The sequence below is a fragment of the Solanum pennellii genome, chromosome 3 (genome assembly GCF_001406875.1).
Source record: "Solanum pennellii chromosome 3, SPENNV200".
Taxonomy (NCBI): Eukaryota; Viridiplantae; Streptophyta; class Magnoliopsida; order Solanales; family Solanaceae; genus Solanum; species Solanum pennellii.
The window spans coordinates 24,887,713-24,915,606 of record NC_028639.1 but is presented as its reverse complement, the minus strand read 5'-3'; positions in this window follow the sequence as shown (position 1 = coordinate 24,915,606).

Below are 27,894 nucleotides of genomic sequence, written 5' to 3'. Positions count from 1 at the left end.
ATTGTAATTCTGCTTAGCACTATTTAGAGTCTTTCTTGTAGAATAATTTTGGTGAAACATTTTGTTGCTCTTTTTCCCCAATAGTAATCCCAATGCCATACAAATGGCAACACACATTATTTAAAATGACTCATACCAATTTGGATTAATTATTATTGTTGTAGAAACTAACTTCTCTTTCAATTTTGTAAAAGCAACCATTCAAGCATCCTCAAAGTAGAATTTCACCTTGTTCGTTAAGACTTTGTATAATGGATGTGCAATCTTTGAGAAATCTTTAGTGAACCTTTGATAGAATTCTGCATGCCCTAGTAAGTTACGAATACCCTTCACTGATATCGACAGAGGTAGTTTTTTAATAACCTCAATATCTACATTATAAACTCCCAAGCCCTACTGTGACACCTTGTGTCCAAGAACAATGTCTTTCTATACCGTGCAATGGCATTTCTCCAAATTCAAAACAAGATTAGTGCCCACTCATATTTGGAGTACCTTCCTAAATGTGTTAAGCATTCCTTAAACATATCCCTATGACGAAGAAGTCATCCATGAAGACCTATATAGAGTCTTCCACCATTTCTTCAAAGATAGACAACATGCAACGTTGGAATGTTCCCGGAGCATTGCGTAGTATGAATGTCATCCTTTTTAATACGAGGGTCTTGTAAGGGAAAATGAAAATGGTTTTCTCCTGATCTTCTAGCGCCATAGACATTTTGTTGTATCCAGAGTACCCATCCAAGAAAAAGTACCACCCTTTCTCTAACACCCTATATAGCATTTGTTACATAAAGGGCATTAGAAAGTTGTCCTTTTCTATCCACGAATTAAGCTTTTCGTAGTCCATACACACTCTCCACCCGGTTACGAGTCTAGTTGGTACAAGTTCTCCTTTTGAATTGGGGACAACTGTTATACCACCCGATTTAGGTACACACTGCACAACGCTTACCCATTTATTGTCTTTGGTATATTACGCCTGCATCAAGACACTTGATGATATTCTTCTTCACTACCTCTTGCATCAGAGGTTGCAACCTTCGTTGATGATCCACAGTAGATTATCAATCACTATCAAGCAATATCTTGTGAGTGTAGATAACCGAGGGAATGCATAGAATGTGAGCTATGGTCTAACCTATAGATTTTAAGTGACTTCGAAACACTTCGATTAGTAACTTCCCTTTACTTTCAAGTAGGTCAGCTACAATGATCACTGATAAGATACTATTAGCTCCCAAGAAAGATTATTTGAGAAGATATGGTAGGGCTTTCAGCTCCAGACTTGGCGGTTCCTTGGTGATGGCTTGGCAATTGGGGTTTCTTTGTTTTTAAGATTGATATCAAACTTAAATGTGTTTTTTGCGTGTACTTCCATTCTTTTTAAGGAACCCACCATTCATCATAGCATTGAACTTCATATTCATCATAATTAGCAATTACAGGTTCTACAAATTCACTGTTGCCCATCAAATGGCTTATTCTTGCTACTGCTACATCCATAATATCTTCAGTAGACAACACATGGATATCGCTTGGTTGTTTCATGTATTTGTAGATATTATAAATTAGTTCATCATCATTGAATCGAAACTTTAGTTTTTCTCTTTCAACATCCACCAATGTTATCCTAGTTTTTAAGAATGGCCTTCCCAAGATAATGGGTATCTCAACATCAATGTCACAGTCTAAGATCACATAGTTGGCCGGAAAGATGAACCTATATACTTTTACTAGAATGTCATAGAGGATCCCTACAGGATGCTTGATTTATAGATTTTCCATAAGGAGCCTCATTGTTATTGCTTTTTGTTAGTCCAACACAAGTTGTTTGTATATTGCAAAAGGAATCAAGTTTATACTCGCTCCAAAATAGCATAATGCTTTTGCAAATAGGAGCATGCAAATGATGGACTAGATTGTTAATGCCCCTTGGTCCTCTTTCTTAGTGATTGAATCCTTTGTCATAAGTGCATGACAACTATAAGGTAACTGCATTGTTTCATACTATAAGTTCCTTTTCTTTGTAACTACCACTTCCATAAATTTGGTGTATCCTGGCATTGATAACAATGCTTTTACCAAAGAGAGTTTGATGGAAAATTTCTTGGAACGCGGATAAGAATTTTTCAAACCTTCATTCTTTCTTTTCAACCGTTGAGGAAATGGTGGAGGTATTTTAGGTAGTGGTTGTACTTGCATTTTCAATGTATTTGCATTATAACACTCCAAAAGTCTAAAACCTAATATAGAGCCTCAGAAGAGTGTCTAAGAGTTTTAAACTTCTTTAAGGTTAATAATTGTGTATGAAAGTTGTTTACAAAGTTTTGGAGTCAAAACATGATGAACGTCCGTGACGTTTAGAGACTACTGCAAAAGGTGCTAGGCGTGACTAGCCTATTGGACAAAGATTTAGGAGTCAGACTTCAATAAAATTTGGTGGGAAGGTGTTAAACATGTATTGGAGTTGCTTTAGGGTCAAAATGTTAGGGTACGACTCCCCAAGGACTACCTGAAGGGTCATTGAGGAGGACACTTCCAATTTGGCCAAAAGTTGTCTTGAGACAGTGTCTACCAATGAAGGCAGATGACAGGGCGTGGTCAAATCGACGGGGTGCCGATTTCCTTTGTAGATTGTCACTTATCCATTTCGCCAATAATTTCATTTGTACAAATCTATGACAAAAGAAACGGACCTGCAAGACGGTTGGTCTAAAGGCTCGTCGACTGACCTACGACCGTAGGTCGTGGTCTCGTAGATCGGGCCTGCAATTTCACTAGTGAGTTTTAAGTTAATCCATTTAATAAATTAGTTGGTTAGTTATTTATCTAGGGGTTAATAAGAGTCTAATTAAGTTAGTTAATGAGTTATATAAAGACCTAAACCTAAATAAACTAACCCTACTACCATGTTTCAAAAAAAACACAAGTCCTCTTCCTTCTCTATACTTTCTCTCTCCCCAAAGAAGAACTCCATTGGATAGCTAGGTCAAGGTATTAGGGCAGCAAGAAGTCCAATTTTATCCATCAATCTTCAACAATAACAAGGTATGGGATCCTTTCACCTTTAGGATTCCATTCCCCAAAGGGTTCTTTCAAAATTGGTTTTCAAAAAGATGAATTCTTATGGGTTCCTTTCTATTACGAAACTGATCTTCTAAATTGCATTGTCTTTGGTTTATTTTGATTATTACGCTTATATTATGATGTATTATGATTCAATTATGCTAGTTCTTGATGATTTAACCTAATTTGTGAAGTAGATCATGAAATTGACCCAAGTCCCTGACCCTAGGTTATGAACTAGTGATGAATTGATGTGTAGTGATTCAATTGACTTCATTATTGTATTAATTACTATGGTATAATGATATTACACCCATTGTTGGGTTCAATTGGATGGTTGATGGTAAAACCTCGGATGATGGCTTCGATTATGGTTAGTATGATGTTGAATTGAAATGTCTTGATTATGTGATTGTGAGATTATGCTAAAGATGTAGATGTATAAGTTTGGTAATGAAGTACCTATGAACCTTACTATGATATAATGATGTTAATGTGCTAATCTTACATATGAGGGTTGTAGTGAAAGATGTTCTCATGCAATTCCTATTCAGCTATGACTATGAATATATAAGGGGTAGACCCTATGACCTAAACTACGTTATAATTGTTAATGAAAGACATTTAAAAAGGGACACAAGCTTAGCACCGAATGAAGTAGAAGTGAGGAGTGTCCCTTCCCATATATGGAAGGTAGGTTCACTAATGTAATCATGAGATTGGAGACTATAATGCATGTAGCATAAAGAGGGTCCCAAACACATCTCCTAGTTCTTGAACTATGTTGCTTTAATAGGAATACTAGATAGTGGATCCACCTAGATTCTATGTTCATGATTTGGTACTAACATTGCCGAGTAGTCTACCTTCATTCGGTATAGGGTTCCATCACACCGGACTCCACATTGGCTCATGTGTTCTATGTCGGTTATGGAAAGATATTCCCGAAAGTAAAATGAAGTAATAAACTGAGGGGTTTGACTTAGTCTAGGTAGGGGTAGGGGACTTTACCTATATATTGAACTAGTTATCCTTAAAGGAAGTCTTAGAAGGATGTTATTATGTGCTTATAAATGTAAATTATATGTATATGTTGATCTTACATGTTAATGACACTATGTTATATTGGTTTCACTTATGAACATGTGGTTGGTCTCTATTGCTAAAGTATGATGATGTCTACTCTTAATAATAAAGTATATAAAGTTGGAGATTTCTTATAGTTCTTGTTGCGTTTACTTGTTTGAGTGAGGTTACGGGGCCTTACTTAGTCATTTCACTAGTGGACTTAATGGGGGTGTATGAGTGATGCTCTTGCTTATGTTATGATGTTATGGACTCTTATGCATAGTTGTTCACGTTATTATTTGATAATAGAGTTGTATTGATTATGTGCTCAATCATGTTGATATGCATGTTGACTTGACTAGACTTGGTTGTGTTTGTCTTATGATGTACATGGTCTTGACTCAAGTAATTTGTGCTTATTGACTTGTATTGGTTCTTGAATGCGTATAAGGTATTTCCAAAGTGACTTTGCATACTTTTGAATAAATGACCCTCTTCGGCATGATTTCTATGTTGTATGTGCATATGATCCTATACTTAGTACAAGTGATTTGCTAACTACATTTCTCCCTTTTTCCCCAAAATTTTAGGTTCCGGTCGTTAAAGGGTTCGTGAACACTTTGAAGGAAGGCTCGGATCATTTCTCGAAGTGTAGGTATGTCCTCATGTTCCGAAGATGATGCGTTTCTATCACTCTATCTATTTTACATTGTTATAGTCTAAAGAGACTCATTTCACTCATGTTGTTTCAAGACATTGTTGTAAGACCTAAGTGGCACTTTTACATTTGTTTAAGGGCTTTACCCATATTGTTCTATTCCGTTCAGATGGTTTAATATGAGACATCCCTTTTAATATTGTATTATGTATGTTATCTATATGTTGGATTAAAGTAGAAGAATATGTAATCTTCTTGTACAAGGAGTCTATGTATACTCACTATGAATATATTTTGTGTAAGCTAGAGGTCTAAGTAAACCTCATGAAGTAGATGTAGATGAAAAGTTTTAACTTTCCGCACTTTTTAACTTATGAATGTTATGATGAATGCTACTAGGATAGTCTTAGTCCTCTCTGAGGATGACGATGCCGGTTACGTCTAGGGGGTACTTCTCCGCTCTGAAAAACTATATCCGTAAAATTGATTTCTCATTAAACCATGTCTGTGTAGATTATTTTTCATAATTGTGAAGCGCGCTACACTTATGAATGATAGACTATGTGATGCTTAGAGACTCTTATCTTCTCATACTCCTATGTCCTCTAGAGTCCTATTATGTCCTTTCACCTAAAACTTTTATCATGGTTATCGTTATAAATACTCAAAGGGCAGCGACACGAAGGGCCAAGGAAGGGATTGCTAATGAGGAAGTTCAAGAAAACCAAGCTTCTTCGCAAGACAATCAAGTCACTCTATTTTAAGTAGTTGCTATGGGTGATCAAGCTCCAATTGTTCCTCCACCAATGATTGATGGAGATATACGGGCGGTTTTTCTCACTTTGTACCAATCCATGTAGATGTAGATCTAATTTTGGTTGGTTTGAAGTAGGTGAAGCAACTTTTATAAAGCAAAACTCAGTCCTATATGCTATGGAGAAAGTGCAACTCATTAGGGACAGCCTTAAGACATCCTAGGGTAGGCAAGAGCTTTATGCAGATTTTAGGAGAAGGGTACTAGAGATCCAAGTTGATGATGTGGTTTTTATGGAAAGTGTCACCTATGAAATGGCGATGACATTTGTCAAGAAAGAGAAGCTCGATCCCAGATATGTAGGTCGTTACCAGTATTGAAAAGGAATGGTAAAGTGACTTATGAGTTAGAGTTGCAAGCAGAATTAGCAGCAGTACATCCAGTATTTCACGTTTCACTATTGAAAAAGTGTATGGGTGATCCAACATTCATAGAGCAATCAGATAGTGTAGATGTGAAAGATAGTCTTTCTTATGAGGATGTACCAGTTGAGATTCTTTATTGTCAAGTTAAAAAGTTGAGAAACAAAGAAGTCGCTTTAGTCAGGTTATGTGGAGGAGTCACTTTGTAGAAGGAGCTACTTGGGAAGCAGAAGCAACCATGAATTCCAAGTGTCCTTTCCACTTCCTTCCAATCCCACTCTAGCTTAAGTTGTAAGTTTCTCTTCAGTTTTTCAGTCATTTTGTATGAATTCAGTCTTAGTACCAGTTTCCTTCAGTTTGTACTTGCATTTTAAGCGTATTTGCATGTTTTGGAACTCAATTAAATGAGAAATTCATTCATCAATGTTTTGTGATAGGGTTTGCTGCTCTTTCTCTCTATGCTAGCTAGTTTAGACCTCATTCAAGGACCAATGTTCCCAAGGGGGAGATAATGTAACACCTCGGAAACCTGAACCAAAAAAATTTAAGAACTTACCTAAATTAGTTAAAACGGTAGGGTTCACGGACCGTGATAGGGTCCACGATCCATAGACCTGGCCGTGGTCATGAATAAATAGTCACCACGTCCAGGCATCAGACCACGGTCACCTTCACGGTCCGTGGTCTTGATGAGGTGTCGTGGTGACGCCCGTATAGTCGAGGCAGTAGCCCCTTTGCTTCCATCCCTTAAACTCCCACACCAAGTGAAGAAAACAAACACTTTCAAGGTACATGTTCCTTCACACGTCCCGTGGGGGCACGTCCGTTAAGTCTAACAAGTAGACTCTCATACCTGATCCTCAAGACCTCAGCCCAAGTGAGGACCATGGGGACCTTCATGGTTTGTGGTCCTCTACAAGAGCGTGTTAGTGGCTCATGGATCCAACCCTCAGAACCACAGGACCAAGTAAATATCACAGGGGCTTTCACGGTCCGTGGTCCCTTTCACGGTCCTTGAAAGGGGTCGTGGTTAGTCCTCATCAAATTTTAACTAAGGTTATTTTGGTATTTTCACGTATTTGTTGGACACATATACTACGTCGTTTTAACCCTAAACTACACTGTTTGGTTATTTTTAGCTTAGAAACATAGCTAGAACTTACCTAAGTCAAATCTTGCATCAAAACCTAGAAAAATTAGAACCTAGAGAGAAGAAAGAGGAGACAATGCCCTAGTTTAAGAATGCATCAAGATTCCATTAGTTGCATCCCCAAAATTAAGATAGTTCTCTTGGGAATTCGTCACTAGGTATGTGGAATTTCACTAGTGGGATTTTTTTGCCCAGGAATTCCCTAGATATTAGTAAGATTCTTGATTCCCTTATCATGACAGAGCTAGGATTTCTAGAACTTCAATAGATTATCATGAATTAGTTATTTATATGTTCCAAATTAGATTATCATATTATTACTTGGTTTCTTTCATGAATTTTAGAACCCTTCCTATGTATTTCTTTACTTCTTGAATTACACATGCAAGGTCGGATATTTCAGTATCCAGTTATATATGCCTCACTTATGAATGCATCATTATCAGATTAATTTTTGCAATTTTGATTTACATGTTAGTTTTGAGCTATCCAGTGTATCATAGAAATTCAGTCATAATATGTTAAATCATATAATCTAGTAGGAGTAGCATAATACCGAGTTTGACTAGGGTTAAGAATACCCATATAGTCCAAGAACTACAAGTCACATAGGTTGTAAGTCCCCTCTGTGGGAATTATTTTAATTATCACACCAGCATGCCTCAACAAATTCTGTCGGGTGTATTAGGTCCACTTGATAAGGCGTATACATTGGACTCCACATTAAGCTCATTGGTTTTAATACTAGTTATTGGTAGCTCCCATATTTCAGTCAGATTATATTGCATTGACAACATTTAAAGTTTAGTCAGTATTTAGTCTCAACATGTTATAGATTTGGTCATTGCATTCAGTTAGCTCAATACTCAGTATCTAGATCATCTTAATATTGAATACTTGCTTTATTACTTGTTTCAATTATATGTTATTTCAACTTTACTTTATCCAACACACCTAATACCTCTCAATTAGTGACACATACTTTATGTTACATCTTCTTGTGATGTAGGTTCAGGTTCTTAGTATCCAGATTATTCATAGTTCGGTTTCTAATCTGCAACTCAGTAGTATCGGTGGTGAGTTCTTATTCTTTGAGGACAATAGTCATGTTTTATTTTAGTATTTTAGTCTTTTGGTTTCCGCTTTTCTAGATATAGTTGGGGCATGTCCAAACATTTCTAGTCTGTTTAGTGGCTTAGTTGAGACATAGTTAATTTTAACTTTAATCTTAGAGTTTAATTTCTCTTTGTATTCAAACTCTCACATTTCATATATTTAGATAGTATATAGGTATTCCCCATCATTTTCATTCCATTACTATGTAGTTTCCAAAAAGTTTTATTATTCAGTTTACTTTTCGTATGTGTATGATTATGCCAGTAGGGTTAGCTTGGGGTAACTCATGATGCTAGGTCTCGTGTCCACGTCTCTGGGGTAGCTTGGGGTGTGACAAATATCCTCTTCTGATTTGACACGTTCTGCATCACTCTTGCATGTTGGGAGACTTTCACCACTAGGACTGGACTACTGGCGGAGTAGCCTTGATATATTAAAAATAATCTTCATAGTTGATACTTCCCCGTATTACTCTTGCAAGTTGGTACACTTACTCCCTCGGGAGTGGACAGGTTTGATGGGCAGCCTTGGGCAGGGAGCTCGACTTTCTATTCTTGGGTTCAGAATGGTGGTATCCCACTATTTGGTGTTTTGGCTTAATTGTGTAACTCTTGTGTTTAAGGGGTCCATTCGGATTTTATATAAACTTGCACATGACTGTTCATTTTTGGCTAATGGGGTCAAGTAAAGTTTATGTTAGTTGTATTTAGATTTACTGTTGGTATACTCATGTGCCTTCTTTTATATTTTTATTTGACATTTGCTTTTGTATATATTCTATCTTTTCATATTCTTTTTTATTTCTTTCTCAATCGGTCTTTGATGCCTACCAAATTCCTTTATTTTAGTACTTATGGTACACACTACATCTACATCATGATGCAGGTAGTAGTACAAACTATAGCCGTGATTGTTCGTGCCATCAACATATTTTTGGGTTTATAGATGCATCCTAAACATGCAAGTCTCCTTTTGTATATTATTTAGGTAATATTTTGTTTCCGAGACAATAGTACTTTGGTACACTTTTATGACTTTTACGCTCATTAGACATTGTACTTAGGACTTCCAGGTTACAAGAGGAATCTTTCTGTATGTATCTTTTGGTATCTTCCACTTTTTCTTGTGTTATTGTTATATTATGGTTTCTTGTTATGTTTATGCTTATACTCATTACTTTTTATACTCATTAATGGATTGACTTACCTACGGGTGAGCTATAGAATATGTCATCATCACCTTTATTGTGGCTGTTACATCTTTGGTTGTAAGGTCTATTTCTTTTTTAATTTAAATTTTTTCCAAAGCTTGCTTATCCTCCATGAATTTTATTTTTCTTACTACTCATCAATCGCTTATTGCACAACATTATAAAAAAATAACAACCACAACCCAACTTATTACAATAGAAAATATGATATTTACTCTAAATGATGTGTGTCAGTTCTGAATGATGTGGGTTTGATGATTTCGCGGGGTCATATTAGTTATGTGTACATGGATCATATTTTTCATATTCTAAAAAATAGGTCATTCTTATCTGCACTAAGAAATAAGTTATGATACTTTTGTGACCGTGGAATATATTTTTCTATGATGAGGTTGCATTTCATAGTACCATATATATTATTCATTCTACTTTAAGTAGTCCATAATTAGCTATTTTTCATTTTTTGACCTTGAAAAATGTTTTATGATTTTTAGTGCCTGGACCTTGAAAACTAAAGGTTGCGGTGTGAACATCTATAATGAGCTATAATTGGTAAATTAATCTAGAAATGTATTTACTGGTCTATATTTTTTTCAAATTAGTTGATTAATTTGTATTTCTTTAAGAAGCTAATATATATTTGATTGTTTACTCTATTAAACATATGTGGATTATTTGTTGGAATTAAGTCAACACTAAACTAATTAAAGTTAAAAATTTGTTAAGTTGTTTAAATAAATTAGAAAAAGTAATGTGGTTTAGTTGGTGGATATAGTTGTTGTATCATGTCAAAACTAAACTAGTTAAAGTTTTTAAGTTGTTTAAATAAGTTAGAAAAATAATGTAATTTATTTGGTGGATTTATTTGTTGGAATTAAGTCAATACTAAACTAGTTAATGTTAAAAAAATTGTTAAGTTATTTAAATAAGTGAGAAAAAATAATGTGGTTTAGTTGTTGTATTAAGTAAAAACTAAACTAGTTAATGTTTTTAAGTTGTTTAAATAAGTTCGAAAAAATAATGGGATTTAGTTGGTGGATTTAATTGTTGGAATTAAGTCATCAATACTAAACTATTTAAAGTTAAAAAAAGTTTAAGTTATTTAAATAAGTTAGAAAAAATAATGTGGTTTAGTTGGTGGATTTAGTTGTTGTATTAAGTCAAAACTAAACTAGTTAAAGTTGTTAAATTGTTTAAATAAGTTAGAAAATATAATGTGATTTAGTTGGTGGATTTAGTTGTTGAAATTAATCATCAATACTAAACAAGTTAAAGTTAAAAAAAATTGTTAAGTTATTTAAATAAGTTAGAAAAAATGATATGATTTATGTGGTTGATTTAGTTGTTGGAATTAAATCATCATTCATCAATACTAAACTAGTTAAAGTTAAAAATATAATTAAGTTTTCTAAATAAGTTAGAAAAAATAATGTGATTTATTTGGCGGATTTAGTTATTGGAATTAAGTCAAAACTAATTGAATATCTATATTTTTGTAGATGGATCATCATTTCCGGATGTATAATATGCATTATGAAACTGGTGCTGGTTTGAAACCCAAGTTTATTAACGGTGTTAGAAACTTTGTTAAACAAACAATGTCACTTGGCATTTTCCTGAATAATGGATTGGCTAGGTGTCCTTGTAGTACATGTAAGTGTTCAAAATTTTTGAACTAGAGAGAGTTATGGTTCATGTGTACCATAATGGATTTAATGTTAGATATTTTGTATGGATTGATCATGCAGGAATTGATGGATTGGATGGTATGTTTCATAATTCAATGTCTATGTATGGATATAATAGGATTTGACCACACGACCAAATTAGGGTTGCACAGGTTTGGGTTGAATATGATAGGGTTAATGAAATGATCAATGATGTTTTTTGGGTTCAAAGTGGATGGAACGGGAAAAATAATATGATGAAGCTCCTAATGAAAAAGCAATACACTTCTATAATAAATTAGAAGAGTCTAGTCGTCCACTATGTAACGGGAGTCAACATTCTGTCTTGTCATTTGCGGTTAGGTTGATGAATATTAAATTAGATTGGAATATTCCTAATGCGGCTATGGACTCAATGGTTGATCTTTTCGGTTAACTAGCTAATCCAGAGGTTAAAATACTAAAGAACTTCTATCAGGCAAAACGTTTGGTGTCAAAGTTAGTTGATGTATGATATAATTCATTTTTGTGTTAATCCTTGTATGTTATTTTACAACACTGATAGTGAACTAAAAAACTGTAAGTTTTGTGGACATGCTCGTTATAAGAGGACTCTGGCTGGAAAGATGGTCCCAGCTCAGGTGATGCATTATCTACCTCTCATTCCAAGGTGAAACAGGTTGTGTGCATCAATGAGGCATGCCCTACATATAAGATGGCAACGTAAATATAGAAGGCTGCTTGATGTCTTATCTCATCCATCCAATGATGAAGCATTGAAATATTTGGATAATGTATATCCTGATTTTGCTAGTGAACCAAGAAATGTTAGATTGAGGTTGTGTTCACGTGGCTTTACACCATTCTCTAATGCAACTTCATCTTATTTATGTTGGTATGTATTTCTTACTCCGTTTAATCTTCCTCCTGAAATGTGCATGAACATTCCCTACATATTTCTAAGTTGTTTTTATTCCAGGTCCCCGTAATCCAAAAAGTTTGATTGATGTCTGTCTACAACCATTGATAGATGAACTTAAGCAACTGTGATTTGAAGGCATTTTGACTTATTATAAATCAACTAAGAAGAATTTTGTTATGTGTCCTTCTTTAATGTGGACTATTAATGATTTTTCTACATAAAAGATGTTGTCTAGCATTATGATAGGTTGAAAGCTAGCATGTCCATATTGGACAGAAAATAATAAGGCATTCACTTTAATGCATGGAAGAAAAAATACATGGCTTTATTGTCATCATCAGTTCTTCCCATTCAACCATGAGTTTAGAAACACGAAAATGCATTTTAGGAAAAATAAGGTTGACAGTGACCCTTCCCCCACCTGCATTACTCATAGGGTGTTAAATTTGGAAGAGAGTTTACCTAAAGTTACAGAAGCTTACCTTCTACACTTCGTGGACATGGAGTTGAACATAATTGGACCAAACGAAGCATATTTTGGGAGTTGCCTTATTGGAATGATAATCTTCTATGACATAATCTTGATGTGATACATATTGAAAAAAATTACTTTTGATATTTTTTTAACACATTAATGTATGTTAAGGGTAAGATAAATGACAATTCAAAATAAAGAACGGACTTAAAGGAATATTGTTGGAGAAAAGATTTATGACTACATGAATTTACCTAATGGTAGAATAGTTAAGCAAAAATCCAGCTTTTCATTCACATTGGATGACAAACGTGAAGATTTTGAGTGGGTTAAAAATTTGAGGATGCAGGAGGTCTATGCTTAGAATTTAGGAAAGGAAGTAGATATGAATGAAGGAAAATTGATATGTATGAAAATTAATGACTCTCATGTGTTCATGGAAACTTTAATCTCTATATCTTTTAGCCATCTACCAGAAGGATATGGAAACCAATAACAGAGGTAAGTCTTTTTTCCCAAAGACTTGTGTTCTGGAAAGTTGTTGGAGAGTAGTTTAGACTGAATGGAGGAAAATATTGTTGCTATTACTACTAGGTTGGAGAAGATATTTCCATTTCTTTGATGTGATGGAGCATCTTCTAATTCACCTTGAACAAGATGCTCGACTCGGAGGTCCGGTTCAAACAAGATAGATGTATCCATTTGAAATATTCACTAAGTTATATATATTTACCAATTGACATCCATATACACATATACATGCAGAAAAATTAGAAGATTCAAGCAAACAATTAAGCAAATGGGATCATCGAAGGTTCATTTCTTCAAGATCATATTCGGAAAAAATCTAGTGATTTATTCTTATTACTTTGGTGATGATGTGTCATGTAGTAGAAACAATCACAATTGCAATGATGAAGGAGATATTGATCTTTTCTTTCCACCGATATCATTTTTTAATCAAAGTGGCCGAGGATGTAAAAAGCGTTGAAAGTGAGGCTTCAATGATATGGAAATGCAATCAGCTGTGGCACATATTTTGCTTAATTTTCTAGAGATTTAATCATTTCTCAAGTAAGTATTAGAAATATGTTATAAAATTACATAATAATAACAGTTCATTAACTAACTAAATATTTGTTTGTAAAATGATCAACTTGTTCATAAACACATCGGGTATTCAAGCCATCTATACACAATATTTGAAATGCCTATACAACTATGTAACTTTGCAATCACTAAATATTTAATAATATATTTATATTATACTATATTACTTGAATTAACAATCACGTAGGTTTGGATCAATACTCAAGTGTTCCATATTTTCAATTAGTGAAAGAAGTAGCAGTTAAACTGGAATCTCAATTACTGACAATGAATAAGTATTGTGTCAATGGGTTTATGTTTAAAACTGAAGAAGTTTGTAGGAACAAAATTAATTAAAGATTGTTGGATGTGTGTTTTAGATGTGGCATATGAGGCTGAACGTATCATTAGTTCCATTTGTGTCAGAGATAAATCTCTCTTACATGTCATCTTCTCATTTCTTAGTGTCACTAAAAATATCAAGTTTATCATGAAATATGTCACTAGTTTAAACCAAGAGGATAAGAATGGGGATGACTACCTTGATGGAAAGTGTTCCGACGAGCCAACTGAGTCAACCTCATAATCTATTATTGAGGTAGTAGTAGGTCATGAACAATAAGAAGTGTAGTATTTCAGTGTTTTGAAGATTCTCACAAACGCTAGACCTAGTATAAGGTAGAGTCTTCCTCGTCCAATTCTGAATGGTGAACAGGTAAAGCTATCCTATCAGCGGTTAGGTGGGAAGGACAATGTAGTCCTTCAATGATAATGGATGAGATTGTTTGTCCAACGGATAATATATCCTTGGTTAATTGATATATTGAACATAACAAACAACAAAGATCATTTATTGAATAGTGTGACATTTTTTCTTTGAAGAACTCAAGATTTAACACACACAACAAGGGACCTGATAGAGCTATCCAGGACATCTTCTAAGTGTTATTATTTATATGCTTTAAATGTGATACTATTGTAAGATTTCTTTCTCATCTATAATGAAACACATCAAGTCTTTGATTTGTGTACTAAATACAAGAACACAACTAGAGTTAATTGTGCATCTTGTAAGTGAAGTCTATATTAATTAGAGTTAGTTCATATAGTGGGCAATGGAGGCATTGCTTTGGCTCAGTTAAGTAATAGAGTCATTACTTGTAGTGAGATTAAGATTTTAATATCATCTGGTGTATTTGAAGTCTCTATCTAATTGTTGCTTGATTTTAGTTAAAATAGGTTGAAATCATGTGAGTTTAGGTCGTGATTTTACTCCCTTGATCAATGAGGGTCCATATAAAAACTCCTTGCCTTTAATGTTCTTTAAATTTCATAAAATTCATTCTAATCTACCTTCGACTAGGTACTATAGTACATTGTGAAGTAGCACATCTCACCAAGAAGCCTAGATCATTGACCCTCTCTGTGATGAACATGAATCCAAGCTTGCTGTCATTTTGATTGTCGGAATGCCAAGACAAGGTTAAAATACTCTAGCCAAGAAGTGTATGAAAATAAATTAGTTGCTAGTCATAAAAAAGGCATAAGGAAGCACAAAAGGATCCAAGTCAAAAAGCAGCAAGATAGGAGAAAAGAAAAAAAATAATGAAAGCAAGCTCGCGTCTTCTTTGTATCGCGGAGAGGGATTTTTCCTTTTGTCTGTGAAATGCAAGTTGAGGCTGAATGGTCCGTCTCTGCGTCTAGATCTTATATGCAATTTTTGGACACTTCGACTTAATTATAAATAGACTCTGTTTTCATTTAATCATTTCATTCTTTTTCTGGGTTTTCAAGAACGACGATTAGGAGAGCTATTTTATCAATTTTTAGGGATCTTTCCTAAACTCTTCTACTTTCGATCTATTTATCATATTTAAACTTTGCTTGATCACAATTACTATTATGAGTAGCTAATTTTGCTAGTTCTTGGGCCGTGGCTACACGATGAGGGTTACTTGTTGAAGTTTTATGATTGTTATTAACTATCATATGAATGTCTTTTATGTTCATATTTCTTGTATTTAATCCGCGATGATAATTGAAATGAACATATTGTTTGAATTGAACTAGGAAGAGGAATAAGAGGATCGAAGGTGGATAATGAGAAACAATATTTTCTCTTAATAATTAAAGTTAATATGCATCTAGGTTGGGCTATACCTAGAAACCTTGTTTTGTGATTATACAGGAAGAAATGGTAATGCTCGTAATTATTCCAACCTACCCCGCTCAATAATGTAGTTAGGTAGTAATTATTATATGCAATTACAGGTCGGGAGTCCATAATCATACATTTAACTCTATTATCAGTAATTCTTTAATTGATGAACGTGCATAATTCCTGAAGTGCAACTATTGCACACAAATGGACAGTTCATTGGTCTATCGTATGAGGATCCAACTCTTCATATCTAGAATTTGCTCGAGATTAGTGACAGTTACACTTCAGCTTGAGTGAACGTAGATTATGTGAGGCTCACGCTATTTCATTTTTCTCTAAGAGAAGAAGCAAAATAATGGTTTAATTTCTGACCCCACTAACTCCATTACCTCATAGGAAGATCATGCATAAAAGTTCCTTATTATATTTCTCCATATGCGAAAACAGCTAAGCTAAGGAGCGACATACTTAGATTCCAAGAAAAAGTAGGAGAGAACTTCTACCAGGCTTAAGACATGTTTAAATCAATGTTGATGAGTTTCCACACAATCTTCAGGCTAACGAGGTGTTCATCCATAGTTTCATTGAAGGATTGAAGCCTAACACCAAGATTTTATTTGATTCAGCTACATGTGGAAAGACTTTGGAGAAGACTTATGCTGAGTTATTCACCCTTCTTAACATGGTTACACAAGGGAATCCCAAGTAAAATAAAGGAGGAGCGAAAACTGTCAGACAAAATACTGCCGATATGTTGGAGGTAAATGCAGTGTCTGCCTTAACTGCATAAATTGTTGCAATTTAGAACCTGAGGCACACTTACTTCAACAACCTATCACTAAGAAAAAAAGCATCTCAGGTGAATGCATTCCAACAACTACCCACTTGGTATTGAATTTACGGATGATGAGATCATAATGCAGAGGTTTGTGGTACAAATTTGGATTCTGTAAATTTGGTAGTAAATGCACAATGTTGAGGAAGTCATCAGAGTTACACAAACTCATACAATCCTAGTTGGTGGAATCATCCAAATATTTTTTCTGGCGAGGTAATTAGAATCATGTCCAAGGCCAGAATCAATATTGACCCCAAGGGCATGCACATGGGTATCAACAAAAGACCAAATGGGAGCATCCCAATAAGCAGCAAAGTAATATAAGAATGGCAGAGAAGTGGAAGAAGATCATGGATGATCAAGCTTTGTTATATCTAATGTTAAAAATAATTAGTTAGCTACCCAAGACCTGGAGAAACAGTTTTAGCAGTTTGCTAGTGCCAAAAATTCACGACCCCAAGGAGGTTTGCCGGAAAACACAAATCCTAGTCCCAAGAAGTGAATGCAGTAGGTACACTCAACGGGTTACAGTTGAATGATTTTCTCCCAAGTAAAGAAATGATAAATTTGCTAGCAAGGAGAGTGAGGTTATTGCACAAGAAGAAAGAGTGCAACAAATAGTGAAACCACCTCGTCCATTCCCTCAAAAGTTTAAAAAATAGAAGGAGGACAAATATTTCAGTAAGTTACTTTCTCTTCTCAAGAAAGTTCTATTAATTTTCCATCTGTATATGTTTTGCATGGTATACCTAGGTATGCAAAGTATGTGAAGGATATCGTGGCAAAAAAGAAGAGGTTGACTTAATATGAGATTGTAGAACTTAGTGAACAGTTCAACTCTTGAATCGAGAATATGTTTCCAAAAAAACTAATAAATATGGGTAGCTTTACGATTCATATCACTATGGTAGAGAATCCATGCGCGAGGATTGTATGATCGAGGAGCCAGTATAATCTTGATGCCAACCTCACAAAATTTGGGTTTAAATAGTCCAAAATCCACAACCATTATCTCAAAGTTGGTAGATAGATCTATTTCTAGTGTAGAGGATGTCTTAGTGCAAATGGGATCTTTGATATTCCGAGTTGATTTTTTGGTGCTGAATTTAATCCAGATCTTGAGGTTCCATTCATCTTGGAGAGACCATTCATGGCTACAGGTTGTTCTATAATTGATGTAGCAGCTGAGCAACATACTATGTTGGCACGTGACAAAGGAGATGTGTTTGGTGTCTACAAGGCGTTTAAACTCCCAACCATGTATGACGAGTTGCATGTGATAACAGTGATAGATATATTGCATCAAAGGACCCATTAGAGCAAGTGATAGTGGGAGATGATATTTATGGGGATGATGAAGAGCACAAGAAATGGTACATTTTTTAGATGTGCGAAGTGTGGGCTCATCAAGAGATCACTGGGATCCTTTGAATAGGGTGTTGGGTTTTCCACCCAAGCCTTCCATTAAAGAAGCACACAATTGGAGTTAAAAACCATGACAGCCCACCTCACGTATGAATTTTTGGGTTAAGATAAGACCTTACCAACTATTATTCCAGCAGCCTTATCTGAAGCATAAGTGGAAGGAACATCGACTATTTTGAGGAAGAGAAAAGCAGCTCTAGGTTGGAAAATGTTTGACATTCATGGCATAAATTCTCCGTTGGGTATGCGTAAGATTTACAACACCAAAGGAGATTGAATAAGTGATGAAGGATGTGGTAAGAAAAAAGGTGCTCAAGTGGTTAGATGTGGGGATTGTGTAACCCATATTTAACAGCAAATGGGTGCGTCTGGTAGAATGTGTGCCCAAGAAGGGAGGAATGACGATAATGATGAATGAATTGATCCGCCATAAGGACACTAAATAGGTTGTGTATATGCATGGACTACAAGAAGTTGAATGATGCAACTAGGAAGGACCATTATCCGGTGCAATTTATTGATCAAATAATGAATAGACTGGCGGGTTAAGAATACTATACTTCGTGTATGGCTACTCAAGGTATAATTAGATAGTCATTGAACCAGAGGGTTAAGACAATATTACATTCACTAGTATGTATGGCACCCATGCATTCAAAAGTATTCGATTCGGATTATGTAATGCACAAGAGACAAAGTAGAGATGCATGATGGAAATCTTCCATGATATGGTGGAGGATTTTGTTGAGGTTCTCATTGAAGACTTCTCAATAGTTGGTGAATCTTTTGATATGTGTTTGACTAATCGTGACAAGGTCCTTGAAATATGTGAAGAGACAAGTCTGTTGATGAACTGTGAAAAGTTCACTTCTTAGTTTTTGAAGGGATTGTATTGGGGCACAAAATCTCAAGAAATGGGATGAAAGCTGATAAAGCTAAGGTAGAGGTCATTGAAAAGTTTCCACCACCCATCACTGTGAAGGGAGTTAGAAACTTTTGGGACGCACTGGGTTCTACATAAGATTAATCAAGGACTTTTCTAAGACTGCAAGACCCATGTGCAGCTCATTGGAAAAGGAGGTGAAGTTTGTATCTGATGAAATGTTTTTTAAGAATTTGAGCTATTGAAGAAGAAGTTTATCGAAGCCACTATTCTAATTTCTCCTAACGGGAGCTTCCGTTAGAGCTCATGTGTGAGGCCAGCAATATAACAGTTGGTGCAGTTCTAGGGAATTGCAAGGATAAGATGTTTCATTCAATCTAATATGCTAGAAATACACTTGATGTCGCCCAATTGAACTACAGTGTTAAAAGAGAAAGTGATGCTAGCATTGATATTTGCCTTTGTAAGTTCAGGTCGTACTTGATAAGCACCAAGGTTGTTGTTTACACAGACCATGTTTTAATTAGGTATTTGTTCAACAAGAAGGACACGAAAATGAGGCTAATTATATGATTTTTTTTATGCAATAGTTTGATCTAGATATTAGCGATAGGAAAGGGACTGAGAATTAGATAGTTGATCATTTATCTAGATTAGAGGCCTCATCTCATGTGAGGAATGAATGATAGACTGAAAAGAGTTCCCCATTGAGAAAATGTTGACCTTGAACCTTGCTCAAGTGACCTGGTATGCGATATTCTGAACTTTCTAATAGGTGATTTATTTCCACTAGGGGCCTCAACGCATCAAAAGCAAAAGTTTACGTGCGAGTCAAATTTCATATATGGGATGAGCCTTTCTTATTCAAGCAGCGACTTGATTAAATGATGCAAAGGTGTATATATGAATAAGATGCATTGCAAGTTTTGGAGACCTATCAATATTCACCATAAGGTTGACACCACGGTGTCGATCACACGACACATGAGGTATTGCAATCTAGATTCTTTTGGCGTACTTTATTTAAATATGTTGTAATGTTTGTGAAGGGTCGTGATTAGTGTCAGCAGTTGATCATGAGATGCCATTGAGCAACATCCTTGAAGTTCAGATCTGTGATGTATGGAGGATGGACTTCATTCGACCATTCCCATCTTCAAATGGAAATCAGTACATCTTAGTGGGACTCAACTATGTATCTAAGTGGGTAAAGGTAGTTTATCTACGTACCAATGATGCAAAGGTTGTAATAATGTTCATTAAGAAGCATATCTTCACCAGGTTTTGAACTCCAAGAGCTATGATAAGTAATGGAGAGGACGCACTTCATCAAAAGTTCAGTTTGAAATCTTTTGGACAAATATGGAGTGAGACACAAGGTATCTACAATGTATCAACCACAGACTAGTGGGAAGGTGGGAAGTAAAGAAAATTCTGCAAAAGGCTGTGAATTCCCAAAGGAATGATTGGGCTGAAAAGTTAGATGATGTTTTGTAGGCGTCCAAAACTGCATACAAGACAACGATAGGGAATTCTCCTTATCGAATGGTGTTTGGAAAAGTGTGTCACCTTCCATGTTAATGGGATCATAATAGGGTATTAGACGATTAAAAAGTTGAATTTGGATTCTTAGTTGGCACGCAAGAAAAGAATAACAAAGCTACACGAGTTAGGATTTCAGGTTCCATGGATATGAAAATGCGAAGTTATATAAAGAGAAAAGGAAGAAATGGCATGCCAAGCTTATTGTGTGACGCACATTTGAGATAGGCCAATTTGTGTTATTTGTTCAATTCAAGATTGAAGTTTTTTCGAGGAAAACTATTATCTAAGAGGAGTAGACCTTTTGAAGTGGTAATGATGACTCAACATGGAGTTATGGAGATAAGAAACAAGGATAAAAGTTCCACTTCTCTTGTGAATGGTCAATGAGTGAACCGCTACCTTCAGAATGATATAGATTGTGAGCATGAATCACTCACCTTGAATGACGAGTGAGTCATGAGCTGGGTCGTGCCGCGACATTAGATCAGGCGTTACACGGGAAGCAACATGTGATTCCTTGTAATAGTTATGATTTCTATTATTTTATTTTATTTTTTCAATTCATATGAATTAGTAAAAATGATAAATCAGGAAAACACAAAAATATAAGTCGTGCCACGACCAAAACTAAGGTGTTGGATAGGAGGAAACCTATAGTGTTTTCACTAATGAGTATTATTATTATTAAAATGTGAAGGCAACAAGGTTGACGCCCATAGCATGTCACAAATTGAGACCCATAATGTGTCGCACAGGGAGTTTTAATTTACCCCTCGCTAGAAATTAATTATTTTTGGCAAAGGAAGCATTCGTATTTTGAAGCCGTCGTGGAGAAGGGCAGTAGTTATGGATTTGACGAGAATAATTTTTTTGTCAATTACAAAGGAGAACTTTGCGCATCGCAGAGAAGTACCTAAAATTTGGTCTCCTGGGAATTAAATTAATTCAATGAAACAGAGGACTCCGTGACAGGGCCGCGTCGTGGAGCTTGGCCCAAAATTCTGCCTTGCCAAGAATTAATTTTCCATGACGTGGAAGAATGGTACATAGGACCCGCATCACGCCCCCATGTAAGTATTTTTTATTTCATTAAATCAAGCAGGTTTTAATGGTTTTCTCCTCTGATAACTGACCCAAGTCCTTTTTAATCTCTATTTGTCCCCAAATCCTTATTATTGTCCCTTTCAAGTGAGATTTTCCCCAACCTCATCCCCTTACGATCTTCAACATCAAATTCGTAATGCGGAAGTAATTTTATCTCGTATCTCTCAATTTGTCTCCTATTTACTTCACAAGGTACGTATCTTGCCATCTTTTTGTGCGGAAGTTTAGTGTGTTTGCTTATTGTTTGTATGGGTTTGTGTATCTTGTTCTTAGGAAGTTATGAATGTAACATGGGTAGTGGAAGGAAGTGATATAAGCATTTCTATTATGGGTAGTTTGAATTCTTTAGTAGAAGGAACTTATTTCTGCTTGAATGTGGGTTTTGGGTATATTATGGTTTGATGAAAACGTTTGCTCCATGTAACTTTTGTGGGATTTTGAATTCTTGATTAGTAACTGCCTATGGTTGGTTAGATAAAGGTGAGTTGGTAAAGTATTCATAGATGAATAACAGTATGTAGAATATAGGTTTTGTGGGTTGTTTCGGAGTGCTTATTTCATGGTTTTTATTGGAATTTTTAATTATGAAGTAGAAATTCCCTTTGATTGCTATTGTTTGAGTCTTGGTTTTGAAATGGTTGCATGAGCATATTGGTATGAGGTCTTGAGTAGCACAGATAGTAAGTCATTGTAGGAAAGTGTTGGTTGACCATCTGTAACCTTGAAGAGCAGTTCTTGCACGTGATTACTAATATGGTGCTTGCATGCGACATGTGAATAGATAGTCTATTGTTCAGACATTGGTTTATGTGTTTGCTCATTTGGGAAGTCTGAGTACCTAGGCTGGAAATGCTATGAAATAAATGTGGAGTGTTGTTTGTGCACCACCCATGTTTCTCAATATCGTGTAATTTGATCCTGCTAAATTATATTCCTTGTGCAGGTAGTCATGTTTGGAACTCAAAGACATAGAAAGGAAGTGGAACACTATAGCCAGAGGAAATGTATCTAGAGTGGGGGGAATATCTCTGTCGTACCTGTAGTACCCAGGGGTCAAACAAGGTAGTTTGGGGGGCGAGTCATGGTCAAGGAAGTGAAAATATAATGGAAGAAGCACATCGATGCAAGGTATTTCTCTGATGTATGTATTGACATGGATAGCTTGGCATGGGAGTTCCCTTAGATACTGAGGCAGATCCAAGAGCGGCAAATAGATTTTACTTTCATGGAGCCCAGTGAGTTCGACTTACACATGGTTCGAGAGTTCTACACTAATTGGGAAACTGGATTAAGATGTCATTTTCTAGAGGTCCGAGGAGTGGATGTCATTATCCCTCCCGCAAATTCTCAATGACCTACTTGGCACGTCACCTAATTATGATCCGCTAGTGCTCATGGGGCTGAACATAAGCCCATCCTACCAGGTCATTCGACATACACTTTGAAGCACCTAGTCCATGGTGTAGTGTATAAAGCATAGTGGGAAGAGATATCACCAATCTCTACCCTATGCGCACATGCTCATGGAGGCTTAGGTCAGTCTCAAAATTGTGCTGTGTTGTTTGATACCCAGGCTACATTACACGGTCATCAACCGGATAAAGTATGTTTTGCCTACGCTTTAATAACGCCCAAAGAGTTAACCATTGTGGTTGTGTTGAAATTGGCGATGATGAAGGCCCGGGTTAATAAAGAATGCATGTATGATTTGGCGGTCTCATTACTAGACTATGTCATGCTGCAGGTATACCAAAGGAGAACTTAGATTAAATGGCACCAATATTTCCAGCGTCGTAGATGTCACAAAGACAAAGGGGCCCAACAATTAGTTCTTCCCAACACTCACTATCGCGGAGTGCCATAGATGTGATGAGCTTATCATGGCCAGGATGTATGGGTTGGAGATGTTGCACGAAAATAGATGCGAGCGTCGAGTGACGTGCAACTAGGAGACGTCGAAAAAAGGTACTCGTTGAATGCCCATGCTATGGTCCTGCTTGACATCGTTCCTTATTTTCGTGAGCCAGTGGACGATGACATCCCTACCGATGAGGATAGATTGAACACTGGCTCGGATGTGGTGTCCAATTTTGATGAGGAGGTTGACTTTTCTTAGGCTGGCGATGAGGCTAATGGGTAGATGTTGTGGTGGACTGATTAGGGAGTGATTCACCTTAGCTTTGTACTTAATTTTATGATTTTTTTGAAGCACTGAGGGAAGTCCTAATGTCTATGTGTGGGGTAGGGTGTAATTTTATCTCTGGTTTGTATACATTAGTTAACATCGGTAATGTCATATTCTGTTTTGTAATTTTTTTTGTTTGGGTCCCTTCGAAGTTTGTTTCGGTTATTCGGCATAGAATATTCCCTTTGAATTATACAAAAATACAAAAAGATTTTGTATTGTTAGGATTGAGTCATTCGTCTTCGCAGATAAGTCACATTTCCCTATGATAGATGGATGATGACCATCTTAAGGGAATTATTTGTCATTGTTTCTTAGGTTTGGTATGTGTTGAACTTGAAATTCTGAAAGGATTTTAGATGAAAGCATATTTGAAAATTTATATATGAATGCATGTGAACTCTTGTATTTGACCAATGATTACAACTTATGATTCAATAGAACCTTTGACATGAACTGATTGTGTAGCCTGTGACTAATCCTTCTTGAATAGAACTTGTGCCATGATCGGTGAGGTATTGTAGTAACCATAAAATACATTTGTGTCTAGAAACTTCCCAGTAAATTATTGAAGTGAAATAAAAAGTGGTGTTTTGTTTAGGAGATGATAATAGGCCTTCTTCAATTTGTATGGTAAATATTAGCCTTCTCAAACAAATTATCCCTAGTATTACCCAATTGACCCGGTTAGCCTGGATTTTGTTCTATCTTACTTAATCAAGACGAATCTCTTATATTGATACCGCCAATTTTGATCCCAAAGTAATCCCTAATGCACTGTTTCAAGATGAAACAGTGAAAACAATGGTCAGACGCTAAATTGGGTGGAAATGCTTGGTTTTGTGGGGAAGAAAAAAAGAGGTAGAAAAAATGATGCCCTATTAGTTCCTAAATATGTGATTGGACCTTGGTCCTTTAGACATTGTACACTTCTAATCACGGTAAAAGCCTAAGTCAAAAGGTGGCTAATTTGGAAAATACCTTAACAATCACCCTGAATCTTACAAGGACAATGTGCACCTTAACTCGAGAGTAATATATAAGTTGAGGGTGGCTATTATAATGTCAAAGATAAAGATATATATATATAAAGGGGATGTGTAGAAAATAAGGGTGAGGTTTGATGTACTGTGAAAATATGCAGAAAGTGGGGCAGAGGGAGGAAAAAGTTGTCATGTAGCAAGAAAATCAAAATAGGCACATTATGGAGGATAAGTCACTAATGTTACCTTAATGTATACTCCGTTACCTCAAGCTTACATTACAACCTGGAAAGTCCTATTTTATTCTGGGGCAAGACACACTTAATTTGTGGAGATGTACATAATGGAAAGCTTATAGTTCTCAATTTATGCATGTACGATATCTTTGTTGAGTTAGAGCACACTATGTTTGTAAAGTTTTTAAACTATATAAAATTACCTGAGTTGAGTGTGTAGACTATTATTTTGAGTGAGGGGCACTTGGTGTATAAAAGATAGCTGAATTGCAATTGTGCACATGAAGTTTAATGCGTTGGTTGCAAAAAGTTGTCGAGTCAAGTGGGCAAGACCTCTTTTATGTGAGATCATGCTTGTTTTAATTGATTAAAGATCCTTACAGGAAGTAGTGAATGAAAAAATACCATAGTAGGGAGTCTAGTTCTAGGATTAGTTAGTAAATTGTTCAAGAACGAACCAAGCTCTAAGTGTGGGGTAGTGATCTTAGACGTATTTATATGCCTAGGAACAAAATAATACCCGCATTTAAGCTAAATTTGGAATCTTTTATGTTGATTTATAGTATTGTCAAGTATTTTGATTATATATACTAACCAACATGATTATTTGTGTAGGTAAGCTTGAATGAAGAATTGAGAACTAAAATAGGCATTGGGAAGCATGAAAGGATCCAAGTCAAAAGGCAACAAGAAAGGAGAAAAGAAAAAAATATATACTTAAGGCACGTCCGTATCCTCTCCCCGTCGTGGAGAGGGATATTTTTTTTTTCGTGAAATGAAAGTTAAGGAAAAATGGCCCATGACATGGACGTGTCGCAGAAATAGAAAATATCTACAAACTGGAATAGGGCAAGTTCTTGGCGTTATGCCCCTATATGCCAGTTTTGGCTGTTTCAACCTAATTATAAATAGACTCAATTTTTATTTTATTATTTTATTCTTTTTTTGAGATTTGAAGAACGGTGATTTTGAGAGCTATTTCAATCATTTTTAGGTTCATTCCTAAAATCATTTAATTTCGATTTAGTTATGATATTTAAAATTTGCTTGATAGAAATTGCTATTTTTAGTAGCTAGTTTCCCTAGTTCTAGGGCTGTGGCTACATCATGATTGTAACTTATTGATGTTTTGTGGATTTTCATTAACTATCATTCATATGAATCTCTGTTATGTTATTGTTTTCGTATTTCATACTTGATCATTATTGAAAAGAACATATTTTCTGAACTTAACTCGGGAGAGGAATAAGAGGATAGAACGTGGGCATGAGGAGCAGTATTTTCTATTAAGAATTAGAGTTAATTAGTATCTACGATAGGGATATACCTAGAAACCTTGCTTGGTCATTATACTGGAAGAAATCGTAATGCTCGGTAATTGGTCCAACCTATTCCCACTCAACGATGTAGTTAGGTTGCTATTTATTGCAGGTGATTAGAGGAAGGGAGACCATAATTATACATTTAACCCTGTGATCAGTGATTCAATAGTTGATGAATATTCATTTTACAAGATAAATATGCATGATTCCTTAAGTCACAACCCGGGACTTTTCCTAATCATTGTTTGAACCCTTTAGAAATAGAATCCTTTTTTTTAGCTTTACTGAAACTTTAGATTATAAAATCAATCAATCTCGTAATCTTGATAACACTTGTGTTTAATTGAAAGTAATAGAAAAATCAAACTATTCTAATTGTGATTTTCTGTGGGTACGATACCTGGATCTTAATAAGAGCTACTTTAATAATTGAACGATCACCTACACTTGCGTGTGTGATTTGGGTGCAACATATAATAAGTCAAAGACGTTGTAGGAGATTTTTAAGCAAGTTATTATCTTGGGAAAAATGAAAGTGAGGATGACCTTGCTGAAAAGCTACAAGGACCACTATACAACAAAAGGTACCTCATCGTCTTGGGTGATAAGTGGGATATTGCAACAGGGGTGTTGTTAATAGCATGTTTTTCAAATGTTAGCAGAGGAAATATAATTATATTAACTAGTCAAAGTAGTAAGGTGTGTCTGCAAGTTAAATGATGTACTAATCAAGGAAGCTGCCCCAGAGAAATGTCAGAAGTTGGATACCATATAGTTGACAAATGTCGAGGGCTTCCTTTTGCTCTTATTTTAATTGATAGAGGAAGGTAAGGAAAGAAAAAAGGAAGGAATTTTCAGCTTAATATTCAACATAATCCAGAATCCATTATTTCTGCAAACAACAATTTGCAGATGATGAAGGTTATGCAATTAAGTTATGACCATTTACCATTGCACATGAAGTCGTTGTGTCTTACTTTGTAAGATATCGAAAGAGAAAATGAGCTCCATCTATAAGTTGATGCATTTGTGGATGGCCGAAGGGTTGGTGGATTATTATATCCAATCCAAAAGTAGTATACAGGAAGCAACTTAAAGATACCTGGATGCTTTAATTTCTAGTAGCCTGAAAATGGTTGATCATTTACCTCCAAGGTTTTCTATCTGCAAGATGATGTGCATGATTTTGTTCAGGAGAAGCCAAAAGGAAGAGTTTTTCAAGTCTAACAATTCAGCTGCACGATTTCATGCTTCGGATTTCCTACACAATCGTCTAACCATTCATACTGACAATAGACAACTCCACAAAAGAAGTGTCTGCTTAGTTATAATAATTATTCAGCTGGTAGTAAGCATCTCATAACTTTGAAATTGAGTGGTTTTCTTGATATATTTGTCAACACACGAGTCTTGTTAGAGTGTTGCAACTGGGTAACACTTTTCTGGGAGATTCTTTAACGGAAGAAATAGGCTCGCTATTTCATTTGAGGTTCTTAAAGATTCGGACTAAAGTAAAAACTATCCCACTTTCATGGGTGAACCTGGAACTCTGTTTATTAAAATGGATCATGGCATCATAATGGTACTACTACCCGAAATGTTGGGACTGTAA